At 44.2% G+C, this 24,344-nt stretch overlaps 1 long non-coding RNA gene across 2 annotated transcripts; it reads left to right on the top strand.

Moving 5' to 3' along the window:
- The first annotated feature begins 8,724 nt into the window (after positions 1–8,724).
- On the top strand, positions 8,725–22,936 carry LOC125942209 (uncharacterized). Of its 2 annotated transcripts, none has more exons than XR_007464905.1 (3): positions 8,725–8,870; positions 9,087–9,185; positions 22,808–22,936. It is a non-coding gene; the product is annotated as an uncharacterized LOC125942209 (long non-coding RNA). The 2 variants fall into 2 exon arrangements; XR_007464904.1 differs by having other exon boundaries at positions 8,725–8,989.
- Positions 22,937–24,344: the final 1,408 nt, after the last annotated feature.

The raw sequence follows: 24,344 nt of genomic DNA, 5'->3' as shown, positions 1-24,344 counted from the left end.
GAAAGTTACATATTGAAGTGTTCCAGGGTGCCATACCGCCGCTTTCCCCGACTCCTAAAATAATTGCATGAGATATGGACTTGAAGTTCCATGAAAATAGGGAGAATTTTAAGCGCAGTGCGTTGCGAAAAAGTCACTTTCCTGGTTTAAATGTAAGTCTTACAGATAATTACTAAACCCTTGTTTTCCCATTTGTTCCCGTGCACCATACGGGATGCGTATAGGTTGCCTCTCCAGTGTCCTCGGTGAGCTAAACAAGGCATCTTGTTTATGTTGGGGATATGAAATTTTCTGACGAAGTAAGATGTGTATTGATGAATTACTGTTTTTTTTTAAGTTTCCTGCAAGAAGTGCTTCAAAGCATTACACGGGGACAAGGTTTAAAACGGAACACTAATATACGGGTAACTATTCAAAGTATGCGATGTACTTACAGGAAACTGAAACATTTAGTGCAACTGTTCTAAAGAAAAAAAAAACAGCTTCACTAAAAATCGGGTTGTAATTCACCAAGTTCGCACACCTCTGCCGTCTTTTTCTTTTTAGTATTGAGAGTAATTTATGCTGATTGTACTTCGTTTTGTATAACCTCGACAGTACTATTACCTTAACTAGCGATACATTTATGCTGTAGACACCAAGTAAAATTTTTAATTAGTAAAATTGACTGCAACAAATGTGCATTTTTTTGTGAGCTGCACTGCTGCTATTGGGTTGGATCAGGGACCTCTGGGCACTCAATGCCATTTGTCTCTGCATCACATATATTTTATAGCGACAAGAAATAAATGCAAATTCAAATAATTATTCGGGCCTCGATGGCTCACCATGCGTTATTGAGAAATAGGTCTATGTTACAAATAAAAATACCTGACAGATGCATTTCCAGGCTTTTTCACCTATTATAATAGTAATTCAATATATATATGAAGAGAGAGAGAGAGAGTCAGATCTGCGGTTTGCCCCCCCACTCGAGAAATAGTTGGTACGCCTCAGCACATTGAGCAGTTTGCCACAGGAAAGCAAGACGAAGCATACATAACAAAGTTCTACGGTGACGACCTTGAACGAGGATGGCTGATTTTGCAAAGAGACATGCTCATTGACATCGTAAGCCAACAAAAGTCGGCACCATTGCACACATTAAGGGACGTCGTGCAGATGTTTTCAGGGGAGAAGGGCGAACACCTGCGAAACCTTTTGCCGGAAATGGCCAAGCTAACAGAAATTGCGTTGGTCATACCGGTCTCGTCAAGCACATCCGAGAGGTCCTTTTCTTGTCTTCGGCGACTGAAAACGTACCTGCGGTCGACGACTGGACAAGCCCGTTTGAACCATCTGGCCATTTTGCACACTCACAAAGAACTCTCCCGCAAAAACAATTTAAATAAAATTGCCGACGACTTCAATGCTAGACCAAGTGCCCGAATGAACACATTTCCCCTCAAGGTGAAACCATCCCATCAGACAACGAAATGATGTCTTTAATAGGAAAGAGAAAGTTGCCAACTCACAAGTTAAAGCTAACCATTTGGCTAAGAAAACAAAGCAAAAAGTTATTAGAGGAACGAAAACGGGGTGCATGACAGGGCAAGTAGGGTGAGGCCTTTTGGGTACGCAAAGACGCTTCGTTGCGCTATTTCTAAAGCTTCCCAGTCTACGCTGTGCTTTTTCCTTATTAATATTTATTTGTCATATGCTGCATTAGCTGCTCAAAAACGCAATCCATGCTCTTACTACTTCCTCTCGTGCCCTTTCCCACTGTTGAGATATCGTTGTGTCTTATTTATTTATTTGTTAATAAGACTCTGTATTTCTGCGCCTGATAATTTATTACTCTATAATCATTTATTCCGCCGCCGGGAAATAAATGAAACCAGTGGCATAAAGCATGCTTTGACAAGTAAATAAAGTATTGCGTCATGGAGTCACGTTGTTTTATGCTAATAATTGTAGTCATAAGTTGTGTACAGAAATTGTTATATATTGTGTATGTTTTATATATGTTATGTCTTATCCTTTTCAACTGACCTTTAGTCAGGAAAATATTTCTTGACTGTGTCTTTGTATATTAAAACTTTCACAAATCGTTACATGGCTGCTTTCATTGATGTGTAGTTGTGCGACTTATAGGCACAAAACACACATATCTCCCTAACGTGAATAACTTAATCGGCTTTTCGCATGGCTCATCCGAGAGACGCGAGTCTCTTTGTGGTACGAGGGGACTCAGGTTATGAAATTGCACTATATATATATGACCGCTTAGGCAAGCTGGTCGCCCCCCCCCCCCCCCCCGGAAAATGAAAACTTTCCGCCTATGCAGCACATCCTAATGTAATGCGACGGGATCCACGCAGCGAGGACCGTAGGTAACGTGCAACTCCCAGAAGCGCTTGGGTTTAAAGTGGATGGAAACATCAACAGATCAGCCGTAGAGATAAGCAAGAGACGACTAGAGTACTGGGGCGGTATTCCGTAAGAGTCTACCTAGTGAACTGTCCATTTCGGCGACCGTTGATTGGCTGCTGCTTGACGAGCAGGAAGGAGACGGGAGCGACTAAATCCCCACCAGAACACACCAGTGTTGCCAGATCTCGTCTTGTGCGGTTCCCTAGATTTGCGAGGCGGAGATGTCCCTAGCGAAGTCACGCGACTGCGTGCCGCGCTCGCCTTCTCATCGCCTCCCACTCCTCGTGCGTGCGTGCGCCAGATTTCAACGTGTGTGCACGCAGGAGATGAACGTGGGCGCAAGGTTTATACTTGCAGCTTATTCTGAAGAGGAAGTTAATAAATAAATCAAACTATGTTTCATTTATTTATGAGAAATCTAAGTTAGCACGTGTTACGACGGGGTACGTGAATCTCAGCTAGGCGACTGGCCACGACCGTCTGGTGCTGAGCGATCGGGCAGTGACGAGGCGCTCTCTTCACTCGTTCTTGACGCCTTTTATGCGGTCCCCCCATTCTTAAAATTATTTTTCTGTTACGTTAGTCATTGTCGCACTCTTCAACGTTGATTCACCTGATTTTTGAATGGCGTGGCGGCGCCTAGCATTCCTATATTTTTTTCTGCGTGGACTTCGAAGCCATTCACCCACCTGCCCTCCCACCTGTTTGTTGTGGCGGTTTCTTAGCTTCCCTGGCCCAGCGCACCCGTCCTTGACATATCTTGCCGTGCGCAAATCAGCGTTCCGTAGGTCTTTCGATATTGTCGATGCTCAGCACAATAAGCAAATGTAATGCTATCTGTTCCGCAAGGCAGTTGCTAAACTTATGGCGGTGCAGTTTATTTTGCAATAAGCATGTCATCAGCACTGCATGGTTCTAGTAGGCTGATCTGAATCGATTATTGTAAAAATTTTGCACGTCTGAGAAAACTCGATCTCGGTTCCGTATGTGCCTTGGCATATTCTGAATCTCATAGCAGCACACTGCGCGACTTATCGATTCACAAGTTCAAATAAAGTCAGCCTATATAACCTGCGTTGACAAACGCGCTGACGATGTACAGGTGCATTGCAACAGTCGCCTTACTTCTTCGACCTTCCACGCGCACTTCCCAGCTCCAACCTGCAACAGCTCACTGGTTCAAGAAAACGGAAACATCATGTTTCTAACGTGACTTTTTGGAATCATGAGGTTAGTGGGTGCACAGATGTGAACAGATTGCGCAATTTGAGAAAACATAAGGAGCCTGAAGCTTGACCGCGGAGTGAACTAAATTTCTTGTCAAATAAACACACACACACAGGTTAATGCGAATAACCGATTCCTTATCGCGCACAATCGACCACTTAGATACGCAAAAAGGGTCAACAATCGTGCCACCAAGACGATTCATCCAAATGATCGCACATGCCACACAAGACATAAGGCATCGCCGAACATGAAGTTGTTGACAGTCCTAATAATCGCCCCGTGAATTCATGTGAGCGCTCGCGAGATAACGCAATCATGGCTAAAACAATACCCGGCTGAAAAGAAGAAAATTGATTGCCTAATTAGACAATCATACAAATCAGCCCTTCACCTCTCTAGGTACACGGCTAATGAGAAGCTCCTTGAATTGGGAATTCACAATACCCTAGAGGAGCTGGTCTAGGCACACAGGCTAGCCCAACTGGAGAGGCTATCCAAAACTCAAGTAGGAAGACACATACTGGAGGACCTGGGGATCCGATACGGATCCACACACACCTCAATATGTAAACTTCCCCTAATATACCACAGAAATTTAAGGACAGAACCAATACCAAAAAACATGCATCCTGAACATCACAAGGACAGAATGAGAGCAAGAGCTCTACATAAACACTACTCGGGTCTGCAGGATATAGTCCACGTAGACGTTGCGGAATACCCAAGTCGACATGCCTTCTCTATAGGCATAGTCAACAATCAAGGTCAGGCCCACTCCGCAGCAACTATTTGTTGCATGCATGCAGAGGAAGCAGAAGAGGCAGCTATAGCTCTGGTTATAAATGGCACCACCGCTGAAATCATTTTTAGCGATTCCACAACCGCAGTTCGAAACTTTGCCAGTGGCAAAATCCACAAACCGGCCATGGAAATTCTAAACAAATATCCACCGCCTGATCGCCAGATTCAAATCATCTGGGTCCCGGCACATTCCTCGCACCCAGGAAATGAGGCTGCCCACAATTATGCCCGAAGTTTCGTCAGCCGGGCGGTGGAAGGCCTCGACCTGGGTTCAGCGAGGGATCGCATGGTGACTTTCCATGAAATTACTATGCACTTCCGCGAAGGTAGACAAAAATACCCCCCTCCGCATAAATCACTCAATAAACTGCAACAGGTGACCTGGAGACAGTTGCAGACTGGCTTATTTGCCAACCCTTACAAGTATTCACTAATATATCCGGGCTACTTCTCACCTAAATGCAAGAACTGCGACGCCTATAAAGCGGACCTAACACGTATTGAGCGACTGCCCCGGGCTCAAACCTAGGGCGGAACTCGAACTTAATAACACTTCAGACTGCGAGGTAGCGGTGTCCAGCTCGGATCCCGCGGTCCAGCGGCGGACCTTGCTTACGACCACCTCACGCCGCCTAGCAGAAGAAACCCCGTAATTTAAATAACTCTGCATCTGACGAAAATAAAGTTCTCCCTCCTCCTCCTCTGGCTAAAACAAACAAACACAGAAAATATTATAAACAGAAGAATGCGCATAGGCGGGTCCATCATTAATCATATGGGCCGCAGGGAAAAAATACACACAGCGAGTTTCACTTCGCCTGTAGGGTTGCCAGATGGCCCCAACAAAAAATAGCCAAATGATCTCAAAATGTAGCCCAAAGATAGCCAGACCCAAATTTTTTGTGACCCAAAAGTAGCCAAAAACATAGCCAAAAGTAGAAGGTTCACCGCGTATTTCCGACTCCAAAATTACTTCCGCCGCATGCAACAAGCACAACAGTGGCCTCAAGATCTGCGTAAAGAATTCTAGTGAGAGCTGCCACTCAGACGTGGATTTGGATACCACTTATTGTTACAACGAGCCGAAGGATTTCGTTTCCGATTGATTCATGACGCTATCAGTATTTACTGAGCCACGTTGTCAGCTAACTTTAGTTCACGCCTCGCTTTACTCGAGGCATTTTTCTATAAGTGTCGAGCAAAATACTGCCAGCTTCAGCCTCTAGGATCAGCTTCGGCTGGTCACGATCGAGTGCCCAAGAGGCGGCCCGAGCTCAATGCATTTTAGAATAGTGATGCCTTTCCTAAGCTTGATTCATGAAGTAAGCATGTTATTTCTATCCCGCTCTCTCTCTCTCTCTCTCTCTCAATTTTGTATTTTTTACTCGAAAGCAGCTTGACGCTGAATTGGTAAATGCTGCCGCTTAGAGGCACACTGTACTCTGGAGAAAACTTGAAACTTTCTCGCAATTTCCTCGTGCGAAGAAGGGACAGTTGTGACTGCAATTCGCCTTTGAGTGCAAAAACGGAACGACCTGCTGGCCCGTAGCTGAAGAGGTGAATTAAAGTTTACAGTTTGAATTGCCGCCTGGATTACGGCGCTGACAATAACCCAGTTGGTATTAGTATCGAAGCGTTGAACTGTGCAATTTTTAAACAGGGATTCCCTGGCGAGATTCGTTCAATCTGAAAACGTGTGCGTAGGTTTCTGTGAATGCAGGCACGAATGCGTGTGTTGCCAAACTTCCGAGGGGGGCTGTGTACCTTACCTTCAGTGGGACTTGAAAAAAATAAAGAAATGTAATTCCACTAGGGAACACATACGCGCGCGGCGACGATGTTACCGTGTTTGGACTTTAGACGCAACCTCACAGCGACGACCACGACCACGGTAGAAATGCGCTTGGAGTGCCCATATAATTGCTATCGCAATAAAAGGAAATAGCTCTTGCTCAGTTACCTGTTATTTTATCATAGACAATCACCTTTGTTAAACCTAGTGAAAGCATTCTCACGTTCCAAAAATACTCATTTTACGGGTGGTCAACCCGCCGGGGCAGACAACAGTAACGGAAACGAGCCCGCGCACTCTGATAACCCGTTCTTCGCGAACACACGCGGCTCCACCAGGCTGGCGCACCCTCCGTTACCGTCACTACACTGAAAATGGCGCACGTCCGTTCTTGCTTCTGCAAAAAGGAAACGCAATAAATATCCTATAGCGCATTCGATTATGCTTTCTTCAATAAAGCCGGTGGGCCAACAATATCTGTGTGTTTCCAAAGACTAGAAGGGCAAGGGGCAAGAGGGGACGGAATGGCAGCGGTCCTCCACGCCACCGTGCTGTGGTTACTGATCTTGAGATAACGACAGACGACGAGCGAGTACAGAGTACATAACGCAAGTACAAAGTGCGACAGTGCGCTCGTGCCTGTGCCGTTCGAAGTTCGTGATCATGTGGGAGCCTCACGCAAGACTTTGACCCTACCTTAAAACATCCTCATTCTCAACTGCAATATTTTAAATTTTGAACGGCTTTATGCTTTCGAATGCGGGATGAATTTCGGAAATTTTGTAATAGAGTAAGAAATTTGCCGAGTTGCTTACTCCATTCCGAAACAACGCACCACCAGACGCTTTTAAAAACAAATATGTGCACAAAGTAAAATTTACCTTTGAAAGAGGGGTCCTTCTCCCATTCCTTCTTATATGCACGGCTGTATTTCGCCCACTTGCCCATGCTTAGTTTTGAAAACGGTTTTCTTACTGAACCACGCGTGCAGCGGCAGCAGATGGCGTCGAAACAAAAACAAAAAGAGAGCTTAGCCTGGAAAGACGTGTAAACACGGCAGCGATGACTTAACGGCATGCACTCAGCGCCGACATTGCCTAAAACACAGCCTTCGAGATTGCCTACATAACTTTTTCACAGCAATGAGCTTTGGGTTTTCATAAACCGGCGATCCCAAATTTTGTCAGTGCTGACGTGATCCCCGGAACCCGGAAGTCCTTAATAAAAAAATGGCCCAAATATAGCCATGTAGCCAACTCAGAATTTTCGACGCCAAGCCGCGTAAAAAGTAGCCTAATTTGGCTATTAATAGCCCAATCTGGCAACCCTATTTGCCTGTTCAACTGGTCGACTTGATTAGGGAATTTCGGCCTCCATTCTGGGTACATAAAAGCATGGAGGTAAAAAATGTTTCCTTCCTCCATGCATAAAAGAGCTAGTTTTGGTGAGCAGCTCAGAGCTGCCAGCATGGTATATTCTATACCGCTAACCTTGGGCGATGTTGCGGTCGGTATTTAGTCTCGCGCGAAGGAGACTGGCTGGCACCTTCCTGCACGACAAGCAGCAGCGAATCAACGGTCGCCGAAATGGACAGTCCACTATAGGTAGACTCTTACAGAATACCGCCCCTGATTTGTTAAAACATAGGTAACCATGGAGGAAGGAAACCCCAGGAGAGGCCCTGACCAGCACGAGCGTATTGGTAGAGTGTACCCTTCTAGTACACTCTAGTATTGGAGAAGGTGTGGCGGAAGTCACGTGCTGTTTTGCGCAAAGGAGCACTGGGATGGGTGCCCCAAATGTCAACGTTGCCTTGACAACCGCGCTCCTGAAGCTTCGCTGCTGCTCTCGGTCTCTGAAAAGTGAGATAAGATTTTTCCGCTGGTGTCTTTCCCGCAGCACCTTTTGTTCGCCAGAAAAGCTGACTTTGGGGTTTGGTGGGTAAGCTTGAAAGTTGTGTTTTGGGTCTGTGAGTATGAGTGTCGGCCAGCAATAAATACACTCAAGCAATCACGGTGCGGGTCTTCGTTGTCTTCTTCAACGTGCCACGGAAAAACACAGGAGCGCGTCTGCTTCACTAAAACTGCTACAGAAGTTTTGTAGGCTTTGTTTTGACGCGCGTCAGCAGCACACACTTCCGACGGCTCGTAACAATGCAAGTTCAAAGTTCGCGCCCATCTGCTCCGGCGAGCTGATTGGAGGCGCAAAGAGAGGTGGCACACCAACATGGCTGCACTTCCGGCTTCAAAAAAGTGACGTCAGGGCCTCTCCTGTTTCGTTTCCTTCCTCCATATAGGTAACCATACAAGGCAAATTTTTGAAAAAGAAAAAGAATAATGAGAGCTATAGAAAAATGCTAGATAAAGAGCATGTGTAGTATATCTGATTAAATCAAGCAGGCTAGGTGACTATTTGTCGCCGCCCCGTTTCAAAGAAGACGCCAATAAATCATCATCATCATCATTAGCAGCGCCGCCTGGGCTGCGAGTTGTTCCAGTGCTTCCTATAAATAGAGGAGGCGCTGGTGTTTCGCGACGTCCTTTAGCGCGTGGTCTGGCGTGGTTCTGCTCGTGCGCTCGCGAGTGCATTCGGATTTTGGTTAAGAACGCAGTAGGCCTACGACTGCGACTGTCAGGTTAGTACAGGCCGGTACTCGACGTCAACATAGAGATACGCCGATATTTTCCGCGGACAACACGCTCTGTTCGAACGCTGAGCCGAGTAGCACGGCCGACCCCGCTGAGTCGAACTCCGGTACGAGTTTCGAACAGCAGCTCCTGTGTTTGACGCGTGCTGTTTCATGGCATGTCGCAACTGATCATCGAACTGTTCGATGCGACTTCTCTTCCAGGTGCCATGGATCTCACGAGCGTCTTGGCTGCCCTGGATCCCATTATGGTGAAACACTGCGGAGCGGGCCATTGTACGGCGTTTTACAAGGTCATTAAGGGTGAGATTCAAATATTTAATTGTGATCGAACCATCGATGGCAGTCTCTGTTGCTAAATTATCAATGGCTTTTTCTATAGCCCGCACATTTCTTGCAGCCCCAAGGGCGCAAGCGGCGTCAATGAAAGAGAAAGATGATGTCTGGCGAGTGACTTGCGATGATTTGTAGCGTTTTTCAATCAATTGAAATTAAATCAAATACAAGTGAGACTGACATCAGCGAGTCACATGCAGATTACTTAGGTTTTTACCTAGTTGGAAGATTCGAATATCTGTTCGTTTTACATGGATATCTGATTATATCTAGGCAGCTAAAAGTAAAACCACTGCTCTGGGGGCAGGCAATCTTTCAAACAAAGGTATAAAACGATGAATGGTTATTTATTTATTTATGTATTTATTTATTTATGTATTTATTTATTTATTTATTCAAGTTACCCTAAAGGTAGTCAACGAGTATTATACAGAAGCGGGTTCTGGTACAAATAGAGTTATAGTAGTGCGAATATGATTTCAAGAAAAATATAATTAGCAGTTCAGTCGTATACAAAATTAGAAAATAATAAGTGGAATAGGTACAAAAAATGAATATAACTATTGCATACATATTTACATGTTACATAAGCAACACACATGGGTAATAGCTTGAGTTATTGGTTGTTAAAGGAGAATGAATAAAGAGCATAGTCAAACAAAGGTACAAAGTTGGGTATCGAATAAAGTACAGAGCAAAAGTTTGAAGTATTATAAATTGAATAAAATGCAAAATACATTAAACATATAAAAAAAACCTAGTTGATTAATAAAAGACTGTAAGAAGAACAAAGCCAGTGGAATAATAATCGGGGATGGTTGCCTGAAAGTTATCGTGAATGAAGTCTTGAAATTTGCTGATGTTAGTTTAGCGGCTGGTTTCAGGAAAAAGTCGTCATGGAGGCATGTGTGATGATAAAGCTTATGGATAAGTGATAAGCGAGCAAGTTTATGGCAATGGGAAAGTTCTTGCAATTGAGCACGATTCCTTAAAGCAGCGGCACTAGCGAAAGGTGAGTATTCAGAGTAAATGAAGCGAACAGCACGGTTTTGAAGGACTTTGATGTCGTTAATAAGGCAGTGTTTATAAGGATCCCAGATGACAGATGCATATTCAATTTTAGGTCTGATTAACGTGGTGTAAGCAAGTTGCGAAAATGAATAGGTGCTTGGTATAATGTTACATTTAAGACAGCCGAGAGAATAATTAGCAAAAGCAGGGGTTGTGTTCATATGGTAATCCCATGATAAGTCAGATTGTAAAGGAAGGTCAAGGTACTTGTACGTTGATGTCAGTTCAACAGAGCTATAGTTTAATTTGTAAGATGAGGGTACACGGCCAACACGGTTAGTAAATGACATAGCCTTTGTTTTTGTGTGGTTAAGTGGCATTAGCCAGGATGAGCGCCATGAACTTACCTTGTCAAGGTCGCATTGTAAAGTCAGCTGTCGGTGATGCAGGATGCGTTACGATATGACGCAATCATCGGCGAACAGTTTAATTCTGGATGACAGTGAAGATGTAAGGTCGTTAATATAGATTAAAAATAGTAACGGCCCAATCACACTGCCCTGGGGGACACCAGAAATGCAGTGTCCGAAAGATGAGGTAGTGTCATTAACGGATGTGAATTGCATGTGAGATAAGAAATCTTTTATCCATGCTAGAATGTTAGGGTGAATTTTAAGCTGTTCCAATTTGGCCAGTATCCGGTGGTGTGGGACGCAGTCGAAAGCAATTGAGTAGTCTAGAGAAATTGCATTTGCAAACGCGCATCTATGAAAGAATGAGTATCATGGATGAAGCCGGCTAGTTGCGTGTCACAAGAGTATCCTCCTCGAAAAATGTGTTGGTATTTGAATATAATGTTATGTTCTTTGAGGTAGTTAATGACCTGAGAATGTATAATAAAGTTTACAGACAGTACTGGTTAGGGAAATGGTATGATAGTTGGCAGGAGAACGCCAATCAGCGGACTTAAACATCGGGATAACTTTAGCTATATTCCAGTCATTAGGAATGGAACCAGTTGCTAATGATTGTGTAAAAACTGCACAGGACAATGCACTAAGGGATATACTTTTCAGTATTTTATTGTTGAAACCAATGTGATTCGAAGATAATGAAACTTTTAGTTTGTTTAGCAAAGAAAATATCCCAGCTTCAGTGATGGTTATCTCAGGCATATGCATAGCGGTAAAAAAATTTAAGCCAGGGCATGAGGCGATGACTTCGTTATTAAAAACTGATACATGTAGCTTAAAACACGCGTAAAAATATGTAGCCTGTGAAAGTAATGTGGTGTACAAGATTCCTCTTAAATGCGGCAAGGTATACGTTGGCCAGACGGGACACTGTCTGAATGACAGGCTTAGAGAACATCGTTATGCATGCGAGCAAGTAGCCACATCCAGCAATCTGGTCATGCACCTTAGAATGTGCAAATGCTCAGCTTACTTTGACAAGACGACAGTCTTCGCTAAAAAAAAAGATAATATAACCAGGGAAATCCGAGAGGCTTTCAAAATAGAATAAAAAGAGAACTGCGTGAGCACGCCTTCAGTCATGCTTACTAAAGCTGAAATCACTTACGCAAAGAATGCGTACACACACAGAACGCACCGATAGAATAATGACAACCAGAAACGTGAGAACGCGATCTGAGAGTATCTGCTGTAACCATAGTTCACGCAGTCGCAATACGTCGTGTGCTTTAAATACTGTGGTATGATCTGACAATAAACTAGTTGGTAGTTTGTGCTCCCCTGTGTCACTTCGTGTCCACTTTATATGCAGTGTACCTTTCGTCCTAGTTGCGTCCTACAGTACTTGTGGAAGAAAAATGAATGCACACCAACTAGCCCAATTCATAGCTCTTCCATACATTAGAAGAATTTGATGAGCTTCGAGTGGGCTGGCTGATAAGTTGGCTAAGGGAAAAATCTAGACATGTTTGTAGCAATGAATGTGCTTCCATGTGACCTGATGAAACAGATTGCGTGGGCCAGCATATTTCTGGAAAGTTCAGGTCTTCAAAAGTTAGTAATATAGAGTTAGCAAATTGCATGGTTCCAAGACTTAGTAAGCAGTTAAATTGAGTCACAACACCTACCTGCATATCAGGAGGACGTTAAAGTGTGCAAAGAATTATACGAGTAGCGCCGCACTTAAGCGATACCCACACACACTAAAGGAAAGAATTGGTATGAATTGGTAAAGAAACAGTCCTTTTTTTATGGTCATAAGGACGCCACCTCCTCTTCGCTGTATACTGTTGCAGCGGAAGAAATTGAGCTCAGACCAACTGGCTAAGATAGAGCTATCAAATCCTGTTTCGTTCAGCCACGTTTCAGTCGGAGAAAAGATAGATGCAGAGCAGGAATCTACAAGTGATGACAGGGCAAAAGATTTAGGGCAGGATGCTTCTAATATTGGTGTACAAGAAAGAAGGTTATCCGAACTTTTGTTGTGACAGTGCAGGGGCATTGACAAACAAGTGGCTGTGCACGAGGTTGAAGAAAGCGGGGGTGAATTCCATTGAGAGGCACGACTTGTAATAGGTACAGGATGATTGGCATTCGGATCACACACAAAACCCTGATGGTTCATGCACAGCTTATTAAAGACAAGGCACACTCTGTCCCCGTTTGTCCATATCGTCTTGGAGAACTGCCAGAGCCTACGCCGCTGATCTCGTACAGCCTCTGAATAGTCACGTCCTGGTGCTAAGTTTTGTATTTTTCAATTCGTAGCTGCAGGACAAAATAGACTCGACTTCTTTTTTGTTCTAAAGTTTTACTATGATTGACCGGCTTTTTCCAACAGTGAAGCGGCCGATTCGATATGCTCTGGCGATGATGACGACACCCAAGTCGAGTTGATTTCTGCAAAACTCTGTGATGGACACGCTAGAAAGATTCCCAGTTTTCAAACTGGTCATTCTCTGCAATGCCATAAAACATGGCGTTTGATCTTCGCGATCAATTTTCCAAATCGTAAATCTTGTCCTGCAATACAGATATGTTTTCCAGCTGAGCAGAACCCGCCGGTGTATTCACTGCGTCAATTTTTGACTGTAGGGTGTTAACTGAGCACTTCTGTAAAGTTTACATCTTTGGGCAAGGAAGGAGAGTGCGCTGCTAGAGGCGAGACTTTCGAGTCGATTTCAAGGGTTCATTCTGTCAAGGATTCGCGCAGTTTCAAAAAGGCGTCGTCGTAGTTAGAAGGGCATTGAGTCGACAACGTCTCCACTTTAGCATCAAGATCTGCTACTCGTTTAGTCAGTGCCTGCTGGCCATTTTGTACTACAATATGAAGATGAAGTTCCTTGTTCATAGCATCCAAAAGGTTACAGTTGCTAACTTCAATTCTTTGAATCCCAGTGGACACAAATTGCTAGTTTTTCTCCTGAGGTTTGGTCATAGGACCTAGATTGGCCTCTACGTTTCCGGCTAGCAATAAAAGACTCCACAAACACACAGCAATCACGCGAACACAATTCAATTATTTACAACTTTAGAGCCACCACACCGCAAGAATAAACACATCATCGTGACGATAACAACAGACGATAAAGTAACTGACTTATAGCAACATGGTTGGTGAGCGCGGTGCAAGAAATGCAGTGTCGTGGCCCGAAGCGTTGGTGAAAATCGCGCCCTTTTGAGCCCCCATGGAAGTGGCCGATAAGGCGGATGTAGTTCCATCTTCCCAGATAGATAACCGTGCGTTCACCAGATGTGGTGGGTGGGCTATGAGACGATCCACCGATTCTGCGTGTTCCCTTGGTGGGCTGTATAAACAGGTGGCCGACATGGTCAGGCACAGTTTGTTCAGTCCAGAGTTGACGAGCACAGTTGGCCCAGCATGAACAGCATCAGGACCTGTAGCAACATGATCGGTGAGCACGGCGCAAGACATGCAGTGCCATGGCCCAAAGCGGTGGTTAAAAGCGCGCCCTGTGAGATGGTTATGTGTAGGCTATAATTGGTTCTTGAATATGGAAGCCAAGCAACGCTACATATTCGATACGAAATGTACATTAAGTGGCAAGGAAATCTGCTAAAACTAGATAAATAAACCAGTAAGTGACTCTTATTGTAATGGAACATGTGTGTCTTCATTCCCATTTTGATTGTTCTTTGTGGGCATATGTACACCTTGCTTTTGTATGTTATAAACAGTTGCTATTTTGCAAATCATGTATGTCTCCATGTTTTTCTTTGTGTATATGCCGTGTCAAATGTGTAGTGCAAGTTTGGCATCAAAGGTAGAAATTGTGGAAATGTTAAAAGAATACCTTCTTGGATGTTGATGCAGTGGCAGATCCAGGTGATGGGGGAGTGGCATTTGGGCGATCACCCGCCCTCCCCCCCAAAGCCACGAACTAATACACCCCCCCACGCCTTCCACCCCCTTGACACTCCCCTTGACAGCAATTTTTCGGCATGTGGAATTTTTTAGGCTGCGGCGGTGGACCATCACTGCCCACGGCAACAAAGCACCCCTCACTTCCACCTTTTTGGTAGGCGTGAAACTGGCTAATGCAACTGCCACCTTTGTAAAAGCTTGTTTATTGGTTCCTCCCCACCCACAATTTTGCCGCTTCAGAGAGTAGAATGCCATTTAAAAGAGCAGGGCAGATACTGCAGCATAGGCGGAAAGTTTTCATTTGTCCGGGAGGGGGAGGGCTGGGGCCCGACCAGCTTTCCGAACCGCACTCATATACAGGGTGTCCCTACTATTATGCACCAAGATTTAAAAATATGCAAATGCAAGCTTGTGAATACACACAAAATTGCCGTGCAACTGGCCGCTAGCGTGAGGCTCTGCAGCTTAGCCATTTCGGGCAAACGGTTTCGCAGGTGTTTGACCTTGTCCAGCAACAACGTGAGCACAACGTCCTCGAATGTGTGCAATGGTGCCAACTTTTGCTGGCTTTCAATGTCAATCAGTATATCTCTGTGCAAAATCAGGCATCCTGGTTCAAGGTCGTCACCGTAGAACTTTGTTATATATGCTTTGTCTTCCTTCCCTATGGCAAACTGCTCAATGTGTGCCATAAGCTGCCACATATTGGGTGGATCATTTGCTTAACGAAGACAGCGCGGTGTCAAGTACTTCGTAGTACCTTTGGCAATGCATGTCCTTCACTGATGTGAACACGGGAGCTGAGAAACCTTCTTGATAGCGGCATGGAGTCTTCTTTCGCCTAGCAGCTGGAGCAAATGGGTCATCACCTCCTGCTTTTCCGGCCTCTGCCAAGACCTCCTTCCAAATTTAGGTAAAGCTTTGCCTCAGTCCAGAGACGCTTTCGGTGACAGATTTGACCAATTTCTCTGCTTGGTCAAAACCTAAGCGTTCATTTTTGCAAGGCGGTATTCAGTGCTTCCATTTGTGAAAACACCGTTGTCACCAGCGTCAACGTGAAGAACGATTCAAACTTAACCACCATCCTTAAAAATCTTACTTTCATTCCAGCCTCACTTTGCTCTTCCGATGCCGTCTCAGACAGCAATGTAATCATACTGCTATAATTTGAAAGAACTGATCGCAGTGATGAATTCTTTAGCGTCTATCTTGTCGGGCAGAATTTATGCAAGTTCACGTCCTCTTCTCTACCTGAAGCTCTTGAAAAGTAGAAAGGCGCTTTCGAGAGCAGGTCACTAAGTTCAGTAGTTCAGTGGCAGTGTAAAGAAAGTCACGGCACATTTCTACTTTCCGGCCAACATCGTGCAAAACCAAATTCAGGATGTGCGCTAGGCAGTGTACATATAGCGCGCGGGGTTCTAGTTCTTACATGAGAGCTTGTACTTCTCTGTGCTTTCCCCTCATGTTTCCTGCACCATCATAGCACTGCCTGCGGCACTTTTCAACAGGCACATAAAATCTACAAAAGAATGTCTTTCAATATTGTGGGCGAGCTGCACCACTGGAAAGCTGGTGCCACCGTTGGCATGAAGTGGTATGAGGGATCACGTGGGCACAGCGGCCGCGTTATCTGCTTCGGAAGCGTCGAAGCGAACTGAAAACGAAATTTTAGTCCCACCTGCGCTACGGTTCTGATATAGTGGGCATGTTTTTCCGCTTCGGGTGCCTGCTTGAGAGCACTTGAATAATAATAATAAGCACTATAATAGGTAGTGGCTAGCTTTGACGGTGTCCAACATGGTAGGCTATTGCTTGCAGTGCCAAACGCGTACGCAACAGGGCCCGGTGTCAGCCTTCACACGTACCCGACGACCAAGAAGCTGTGTAGCTTGAATTGCGAAACTTAGAACCGGCAAGCAGTCATGGGCTACAACTCGGGTGTGTAACAAGCACTTCCGCGAGGAAGATTTCTGCTACAGCGTTGGGGCTGCGATGTTCGGTGAGTAGGAGAAAGCGCGCACTGAGAAGCTCGCCCACGCGAGCTGCCTGGTTAATGTCATGAAGATTTTGTCTATGAATTTGTTGATGCTAGATACTGGCAAGTTCACCAGAACGGAAAGGGAATGGTAAGAAGCACATTCACGTTTCTGTTAGCACCAAACAATGAATGTACTGGATTAACAGAAAGAAGCAGCGAGAAATTCCTCGCTGAGAAGACTGATAAACATACAGTGCGACGCAACTTGAGAAATAATGATATTGAAACGTCCAAGAATTAAAAAAAAAAAAAAAAAGATTGAATCGTCCCGACGGCACATCACAAGTCGCCGTTGGTGCCGAATAGCTATTTTTGAACAGCTCTGATAGCGTCCACGCAACAATGGTTGCTTTTGTACTGTCAAATGTTCATATGCTGCAGCCTAAAGCTCACGACACGGTGCAAAAACACGCTCGCAGTGAAAGCGAAACATCGTGCGCGGTCATAAATGCAGACACGCAGTTGGTCGCTTCGAACCCGTGCGATCGCTGCATTGAGGTTTCATTCCGTTATGCTTCATTTGGTTATACAGACAGCACACTATAAGAAGATATTTCACATAGTCTGCCCTTAGCGATTGCCTCCCTTTCACGCAAGAAACTGGTTTGGGGGACTCTATCGCGCCAACTGCGCGCAGTGGACGTTCACTGTATGTATTCAGCAAAGAGATAGCTCCTGTAAACTATTCTGTGCTTTCTGTTTGCCAAAAGATTATTATTTTGACAGTAAAAAACTTCTCTTGTTTAGAGAGTACTTACAGAAATGTTCAGGAGGACTCCCGCCTGGTGTTTTTATTGAGCGCCAACAGCTAAACCTATGAAGAGCGCGTCACGTTATCCCTCATAGTACGCAAGCGAGGCGCTTCCGACAGATGGCGACTCCGTAAGTCCTCGCCCTGAATAGCAAAGAAGCTCGTCGCAGTGGTGTCCGTTGTGTTAAAGAAAAACCACAGAACAGCACTTCTATTTCCAGGGTTTCTGTGACCACCCGAAAAACTGTAAGTTGTTCTTTGACAGAAATGGCTGCTATCTTGTTCATAATGACGGCGTAGTGCTCTGCCACTTGAACTTCATCTGGGAGTGAACGAAAGATGTCATGTGCCATGATTTGCACCATATCGTTTGAAATCTGGTGAGAAATTCATTTGTATATTGTTTTGAAATATGGCTACGTCCTTTTCTTTAAAAAATAACAAACTTTGTCCTATGTATATATTTAAATATATTGTGTCTGCGCATAGCATTCAGTCAAAATTAAACAAAATATTGAAGTTAAAAAATACGGATAAGGTAGCTGCTGCTCATGCTTCTCTAATGCACTTGTCCTCCTATGGTCAGGATTTTCAGAAAGAAAGCAAAAATATTAATTAAAAGCCACGCACGTCCGTACCAACAATGATGCAGTAAGCTTTTAGTCACAATAAAATTTTAAGTGAAAAGGTAGAGGCAACTGAAAAGAAACCTTAAATGATGTGGGTAACAGAACTCTGGGAATGACACATTGCAATGCCCCCCCCCCTCTGAAAAACTTCGAAGGGGGCTCGGGTCCAGGGGCCCCCTATGTAGTCGGCGCCTATGTACTGCATATACTGGCCACCCTACCTGTGCATGGTGCCAGTGCCGAAAGGTCTTTCTCTGCTCTATGCCGTTTGGAGACCTGGATGCGTTCTCAAATGAACGAAGAACGCTTGACTGGACTGGCATTCTTACATACTGATAGGGACATTGACATGGCAAAAGTAATTCAGTGGTTCGCAACTAAGGATAGTGGACAACGGAGGTTAGAGTTTGTTATCTAAGGTAGCTTGTATAGGTTGGGTCTTTGCAAGGTTAATTGCCGAAGATGCCAACGCTAATGCTTTTATAACAACCCTGTGAAGCTTATTGCAAATGGACATCTTTGTTTTATAAATAATGTCTTTCCTTTGTGTGTTGCTTTTTGATTCTTCTGTTTTCGTTTGTTAAGGTTGTTGCCTGTTCAGATGCAGTTGTATGTTTATTTTTAGTAGACGTTATTGTAGTAGTATTCCGTATCTGTATAATATTTGAAGTTTGTTCTCCCAGAGTTTTCTTGCTGTCCATGGCTCAGTGTTGTACCGGTGTCATATGACCACTTTTGATTGCCAATGTCTCCCTCGCACAGCTTAAGCAAATGAGCCAATCATGACCGATAAATTCGATCCGGATTGGGCTTGATCGCGATAAAATGTGTGCCTTGTGACACCCCTAATACTCTACTTCACTGTCGACCGTTTTTTCTTGGGCGCCGCCATTGTGTAGGCAGTGGCGCCATCTATGGGCAGTTGGCATGCTGGCTTGGGCGAACACCCGTGTTGTATGCTATGGTGTATGCTTGGCGGCAGTTTGTGGTGGATTTTTTCGCACTCGCGTGGTCTATTTAGCATGAAATGGCATCTTCTACGTGAGGAATGGGCCTGTGAGGCGTAGTGAAGGAATTTAAGTATGAAGTAAATTAGCGGCTGGAGTTTCTGCTGGCATTAGGACGGACAGAGCACCCAGCGTGAGGTGTGCGCGTATGTTTGAGCTTACAATCAGCCTCGGATATCGGTTAAGTATTTCTGAAAATTCGTTTCACGAACGTTACCTTCGTGCAGCATTCTCAGCACTGTAATTCTAAGTTCTGGTTTAGCTGCAACGAGTATTTACGAAATATTTGACGATCCTAACAGTGTGAGTACCGTTCTGCTGGAGAATAAGTCGTGCTGTTTGCTTTGACAAGCGTTCAACTTGTTATCTGTAGATATATTGGGCGACTGCCTTGTTCGCTGGGCTAGGTTTCCGCCCACAAATAAAATAGTTTGGTTAATAATAACCGCATGCCGTACAATCTGAATCGCACTTTTCAAGTGGTCCAACGACCAGCTGCAGACTGCGCGAGCATCCGAGGCAGTACTAAATGCTGTGTTATACATCTTTTGGTTCTATATATAGCGTATGTTCCAAGTAGTCCAAGCATGCAGCATGAATTATTGTGTTGTTATCCCATGTTCTGTTTTATTTTGCCGCAAAAGGAGGACATATGAACTTTTTTTTTTCAGTTTCCTAAGTTCAGTCATCTACGACGCATTCACCCATCTTACGGAAATTATGTCCTTGCAAATAGCATTTGGATTCTCTTTATGCGATCCCCTTTGTATATTGTGCCTTACAGGGCAAAAAGGCAATGCTGATCTAAGCACGAAGCAATTGTGTCTATCATGTTGGTTTGCCAAGAGCAGTGCTCCTTGTGTTGAGCAAAGCCTTCGGCCTCTTGCAGGAGGCTAATGTAGACATAGTGATTTGAAGTCTACTAGACTTGAAATGCGCGAGAACGATGCCGGTGGCTGATGCAAATGTTTTACAACAACTCCTCGTCGAGTGAAAACAGATACATCCAACACAGTTCATAACACATACACACACCGTGGCTGACGATGCATGTCGTATTTTTGCACATCCAAGAGAAATTTTCAGATACTGCAGTGACTGCTGTACCTAAAGGCTATACAGTGGTTGTTTGGCGACCTCGTAAAAACTGACATCCTGTAAATTGCACTCAGAACTAGCTTAAACACCTCCAAATTGTTCTGCAGTGCGTGACCAGCAACACATTCAAGCCGCGCCGGCTCGCGCAAGCCAGAGAGGAGGAAAGGCTCGTCGCGCGTCCTTTCCTCCTTGCTCAATGAAAAGGTCTATAGGCAAAGCTCGACAGGTCTTTTAGGGTAAATGATGAAATCGTCGCACTCTCCTGGTTAATGCTGCTTGTGTAATTTTCCTAATTAATCCTTGCATTCATATTTGTAGCCGATATTATTCAGATCCCTGTATAAAATTTGTGTTTTCGTTTTTACTGCTATTACAAGGTTCGAGCATGCCCTCCGGTGTCATTAAATTGTTTTTAAACGGCTCACATAGTTGTCTGCAAGATGCTGTTGATGAAAAAGGCACTAAGGGATGCAAATGCGAACAGAACCACTTGGATGTTGAGATATCCTTTTGAGCACATTGCGTGCAAAAATAGAAAACTTGTGTTGGTATAATGTTGCGATTCCTACCGCTGTATTCTATACCACTCCGACTGGTCCCGTTGATAACGCTGGCAGAGCATTGCTCTGCCCACTGACGCAGTATGAGAGGGAATGGCATTGGAATAGAATGGAGTGGAATTATTCAGGCTCCGATTGCACATTTCCACTATGCTGGGTGCTCTTGGAAGGGAGAAGGAAGGTGTGGGGGAGACGGATTTTAAAGAAATTGCCAGCGACAGCACGATTCTGCTACTACTTCTGTAGGACTTGGAAGAGTCGGAGATAACTTGCGCACATGGGCAGACAGAATAAGCAGATAACTCGCTCACTAATAATTTTCTAGGCTGTGTACTCACTCATATCTCGTGTGCACTCGCACTCCTCTGCATTCACTCTCATTCCTACAGAGGCTCACCAATGCTTTTGTGTTCAGTCTCGAAGTTTGCACGTACTAGTGTCAACTACCATTCACCGGCAAATAATAAAAGTTCACTGGAACATCTATGCAATTTGCCATACATTTTAAGAACATATTTTCTGAAGCTGTAATACTTGATTAAAGAATGCTTTTGCAATTACTGACAACTTGGTAATATATACTGACATGAAAAGGCATTGTATCTGCCTTTGTTTAGGTCATGGTGGATATGACTATTAATACTGGATAAACTAAGCTCTTTTGTTTGCACAGGTAATCCGCAAAGAAAATGCAAAAACAGCAAGATCTGGATTTTTCTTAAATTTATTTTTCTGTTTTGTTTGAATACCAGAAGGGTGAAAGGTATACTAAAGGAATAAGTTGAGCTTTATTAATATATTACCCTTGTACAGTACCAAAAAAGTCACTTTTATTGTGCAAAGAGGCTTTGCAAGCTAAAAAAGATGCAAAAATGAGACAGGTAGCAATGCCAACTTGAAGTTCCCATGCCATTCACCATGATTTCGACATCTGCTCAGGCCTAGTTCATTTTTTTTATTGGTTAAGGCGAACTGTGTTGTCAAGTTCTTGGCAAACCTAACTTGGAAAAGACTGAACTGAGCCGCAGCAGCCAAAATGCATAAGAATGCTTTAAAATTCATGATGTAGCATTGACGTACCGGAACAGGAGGTTCAGACGTTTAATATAAGAACATGGAACTGGGGTCATCACATTCTCTTTTAACCGAAATAGTTTTGAAGGGATACTTTGTCAGCCTAATCTGATTACGGTTATTCTCTAGCTTTGCTTTAGGTAGTCTTACCACGTCAACTCCTATCTAAATACATGAAAACAAAAGATATTGTGTTTGACATGAAAGAGTTAAGAAAAGTTAAAAAGTTTATAGCGAGGATATTTCTTTATTTCATTCATCAATTGTTCTAAACGAATATTGTAAAAAAATTGTGAAGTTTAAAATCTGAAGTAGCAAGTTTGAGTCTCTAACTCGTCAATGAAAATGATGTCGCGATTCTGTAAACTGAACATATTGAGACATCTATAGCTAGGAGCCTTAGAGTATGCTTAGGTGTTTCTCGAGCAACCTCAAGTTCCTTAGAAATTGCACAGGCACGTCATCCTCCATTCCCTATTATGAGGACGGTTGAAACCTGTCGACACTACTTTCGTGCTTCAGTGCAGCGCAAAAGACACCCAGTAGCAGTTACACTTGCTGAGAGAAACAGGGCGAACATCAACACTGTGGTTCAGGTGCAAGAAAATCTAATACCACATAACGAATTTTGGATCTAGAGTGGACAAAATTGATGTATTATACATCATTCAGAAATATAGCCACTTATTTGTGAGTAGAATTTTTGAAAAGCCCTTGTTAGCATTGTAACTGTTCAAGGTAGTTCATATATGCAATGCCCTCACAGATGCAGTTAATAGAGCTGTGTGTATGCTTTTGGTGCAGAGTTATAGATTTTTAAACTTTGTTCTCGCAATTTGCGGCATCCACCAGAGAAAACTCTGAGGCCCGAAATCAAATTGATGCTTCCCATGGTCAGTACAATTTTCAGCTTTCTCTCTCATTTGCAATCAATTTCGTCCAAATAGGTACAGCTGTTGTCTAAAAAGGTCATTTATGCATTTCACAAATTTGAATAGGAAAATCAGTCAACTCCAAGGTAAATCGCTGTGTTAAACCAGATGCTGGTGTTTTGTCTCCCAGATGGCCGAGAGCTCTGGAGGGCTCAAGTTCCTGTGCTGTGGCCCCACGAAATGTCTGTCGATGCCTTGGCGCTGTCCAAGAGAGAGTCGCTGTTGATGGCAAGGGCCCGCGTGTGCTCAACTCTGCAGGTACGCTCTTCAACGTGCCGGTGAAGCCTGTAGCTCACAAAACCCTACCTACCAACTCTCCTGAATTTTTTTCCTAAAGTTAACGAATTATGGCTCATTCTACTATTTTAGTAACGTTGTGTTATGTTGTGTGAAAAAATTATTTGACATTGTGATGTAGTTTTAAAAAGTTGGGCAGAGCGAAATTGCAAAAAATGCATAAAACAAAATTCTCATGGTACTTCCGCTGCTTTCTTGTGGGGCAACGCAAGATGCCATGCACCAGAGGGGTATTTGCATCGAGTGAGTTTAGTCTGTATAGTTTCTGAAGCAGGTGTAATTGGAAATTAACAGCCTATTTGCTGAAAAATGCACTCTGATCTAAAATTCATGAGCCATTGCACTCTGTGAAGGTGGATGACCAGTGAAGCTGTATAGATGGCATATCTAAATGTACCACACAGGGATACATAAATGTTTTTGTGGTGTTTATTTTTTCATGCAAGTTACTAGTGCTTTGTGGTCGCTATGGTAGACGGCCGAGAGTTCAGTGACGACGATGGACAGGTTCTTGGCGAAGGTTAAGTCCAAACACGTGCATCTCGTGGTCGTTGGCACCTTGGGATTGGTGTAGCTCTGTAGCCCTAACCGTTCGAGCATAAACGAGGGCAGCCAGTTGCCATCTGGCCATGATACGTCCACGTTGAAGTCGCCAACAATGTGGACTGGAGTTTGATCGTCGTCCCATGGATCGAGCAGCCATCCAAAGTGGTCGTTCCTTAAGTCCTCTACATTGCGCTTGGAAGAGGCAGGTCAAAGGTACACAGTGGCAACGACCGTCCTGTCGGCGGACCTTACGGCACGCACATCGGCACAACACACCGTGCTTTCTAGTTCTTGGGTGTTGTACGAAACATCCTACAGCATGACAGTGGTGGCCACGTCGTTACTCACGTATATGCATGGCAACTCTGCTCGCTCGTCCTCCTCGCCGGGAAAGCGCCGAGTCAACGCGTCCACTGCCTTGTGCCGTCGCTCTTCCAACCGTATCTCGTTGATTTTGGAGAGGTCGTTGTCGAACCACAGCCGATTGCACACTGTACAACTCAATCCGAAGTTACGGTCGAGAAAGCCTCTCTTAAACCTCGTATATGCACCGTCGATCCGTTTTGCGCAAGAAGCCGTGGCTGCACAACATTGGCCGAAGTAACTTTGTTGCGACAAAGAACAGTGCTGTTTGCAAGGTAAGGCGCCTTGTTGCTCGTGTCAAAGCATCCCCTAATCCTGCATTTGTTCAAATTCTTCTGGCCTGCTCATCAGCGTTTTTGCTGCAACAATTTGTGCATTTCATAAAAATGGGGTTATCCTTAGTATGCTGAATATTTGGCAGCGACTCCATCACCTCGTACGTCGTCGACTGTTTTAAGTCG

The sequence above is a fragment of the Dermacentor silvarum genome, chromosome 1, assembly GCF_013339745.2.
Source record: "Dermacentor silvarum isolate Dsil-2018 chromosome 1, BIME_Dsil_1.4, whole genome shotgun sequence".
NCBI classification, from domain to species: Eukaryota; Metazoa; Arthropoda; class Arachnida; order Ixodida; family Ixodidae; genus Dermacentor; species Dermacentor silvarum.
This window is presented reverse-complemented; position numbering and strand designations above follow the sequence as displayed.